Below are 2,835 nucleotides of genomic sequence, written 5' to 3'. Positions count from 1 at the left end.
TTCTTCCCTTTTGGTTTTCTAACTATGGATCCAAAGGTGCTTTGCTGTGTCTGTGATCCATATGGAATGACTGTGTACTGTGAGGTATGAAGTGGCGTGGCTGGTTTACATTAGGAAACTGATTCAATCTCTCTGAGTCTCCTTCTCCTCACCTACAGAATGACTATAACAAGGACCATGTCACGGAGTTGGAGTTAAATTAATAAGTTATTAACATTCAGCACATAGTTGGTATGCAGATGGTTAGTACTTGACGACTAGCCAAAAAGGCTTGTGGCTTGAACCCACCCTGAGACACCTCGGACTATAGGCCTGTCAGTCTGCTTCTGAGAGGTCCAGCATTGATACTCGGTGGATCTGTTCTATGCTGCATGCATGGGTCAACCAAGAGTGTGAATCAACTTCATGACCACTAACAGCAACAACAATAGGTATTGAACAAATGTATGTCAAAAGAAGTCATCTTCAATTTTTGTGGGGTCCCTGAATATGCTACAAATAGCCCTTCTTCTGATGATCTCATGTTGCCTTTAATTGAGAAGACCCTGAATTATTATATGAATAAAAAAAACACTAACAATCTCGGAATATCTCTGCGAACCTGGTGCGGTATAAATCTCTCCATCTCTTTGAGGACTTCTGCTCTTCAATTTTCAGATGATGAAACAGACTGAGAGGATGGGAGTAAATGACCGAAGAATCAGCTACCAAGGGGTGAAGCCAGGGTTCGAATTCAGCCCGAGTTTGAAGCTCACTTTCTAGCCACTACCTGCCTCTGTCTTCTGAATTGGGCCTAACATTAGTGTTTAACGTGGTCTTTCTGGGTCATTTGATCATACTGTGAATGTTGTTGTTGTTGTTAAGTGCCATAGAGTAAGTTCTGACTCACAGCGACCCTGTATAGGGTTTCTGAAGCATGCCTGGTGACTTTGAACTGCTGATCTTGTGGATCAAAACGACCTTGAGGTAGAGCGCCACACCAGGCCTCCATTTGTGTCCTTTGTCACGCCTTCTTCTCTTCTGTTTGGGTAGTCCTCCAGTATTTTCTTTGTTATACCCAAGAAAGTACAGGCCTCCAAGGAGCATTTGGAGATGTCTGTGGAGAGGGAAGAGGGCGCATTTTGAACATGCTGATACTTAGAGGTCAGAGAAGAGCAAGGATGCTAAACATCACACAAAGCATGGAACACAACCCACACAATGCATCTTCTCCCCAAAGAGTAGTCAATAGTACTGCCCAATCTGAGTTTCCTGACTTCTGGGTGGTACAGTTTATGCTTGACTAGTAGCCAGGTGGCGGCATCAATGGACTCAAGCGTGGCAACAGTAGTGAGGTTGGCCCAGGATGGTGCATTGTTTTGTTCTGCTGTGCATAAGGTCGCTATAAGTCGGTGCTGACTCGATGGTACCTAACAACAACAACAAGACAACAAGTAACCTAAAGATTGATGGTTCAAAGCCACCCAATGATGCTCCTCAGAAACCCTGTACAGGGTCACAATTGACTCGACGGTACTTAACAACAAAGTGATTCGATTTAGGATCTTCCCTACCATGGCCTCAACTGGTTAATTAATTCCATACATTAGATGGCATTTTGAAAGACAGTCTACTTTACCTAAGTCACCCGATCCAATCTCATGCTTAAGTCATAAACAACTTATGGTTGGGATTTATTTCCATAAAAGTCTGGTGGTATAGTTTCATAAAGATCATGGCTAAGCGAATCCAACGGAGCAGTTCTACTGCATAACACACAGGGTTGCCGTAAATCGGAATCAACCCAGTAGCAGTGGGTGGCTTAAGGAACAGAAATGCATTTTCTCACAGTTACAGAACCTAGAAACCCAAGTCATGGTCTCAGCCTTGTAGGTATCCCTGGGTGTTCCTTGGCTTGTGAAGGGCCTTCCTATGGTATCTGTCACCCAGCCACCTCCCCCAACCCCCTTTTGTAGTTTGTGCATGTCTGTGTCTATATTATTGTTTTTACAGCCCAGTAGTTAGATGGGCTCCTAGAGTCGTGCTGTAGGATCAGAACTGGACTGCGAAGCACAAGGTCATCTGTTCAAAGCCACCAGCTGCTGCTCAGAAACTCTGTACAGGGCCACAATTGACTTGTTGACACTAAACAACAACAAAGTGATTAGATTTAGGATCTGCCCTATCGTGGATTAGTTGGCCTCAACTGGTTAATTCGTTCCATACATTTGATGGCATTCTGAAAGATAGTCTAAACTACCCAAGGTCAGTTGATTCAATCTCATGCTTAAGTCATAAACCGCCAATGGTCAGGACGTCAATACATATTTTGGGGTGGCTATTGCTTTTCTTAAGTGCTATTGAGTTGGTTTTGATGCATAGTGACCTGGTACAGGGTTTCTGAGGAGCAGCTGGTGAGTTTGAACTGCTGACCTTCTGATTAGCAGTTCAGTGCTTATCCTATAGCGCCACACCAGGACCCCATCTTTTGGGGTTGTAGTAGTTGTTGTTGAGTCTGGTCTGACTCATAGCCACCCTGTATAGGGTTTCCAAAGAGCAGCTGGTGGGTTTGAACTGCTGCCCTTATGGTTAGCAGTCCAGTGTTTATCCTACATATTTTAGAGTTCTTGTTGTTGTTAGTGCCATTGAGTCGATTCCTTTTATAGGGTTTTCAAGAAGCAGCTGGTGAGCTTGAACCCCCTACCTTGCAGTTCAATTGAGTTTGCAGTCTAACGCATTAGTCCACAGTGCCACACCAGGACTCCATATTTTAGAGTGGGGGAACATAATTGGAGCCATTACAAAGAGCACAGCCTTCCGTATGGATTACAACTCAATGTAAAGAAAACAAAAATC

Source organism: Chrysochloris asiatica, unplaced genomic scaffold, assembly GCF_000296735.1.
Source record: "Chrysochloris asiatica unplaced genomic scaffold, ChrAsi1.0 scaffold00089, whole genome shotgun sequence".
Taxonomy (NCBI): Eukaryota; Metazoa; Chordata; class Mammalia; order Afrosoricida; family Chrysochloridae; genus Chrysochloris; species Chrysochloris asiatica.
This window is presented reverse-complemented; position numbering follows the sequence as displayed.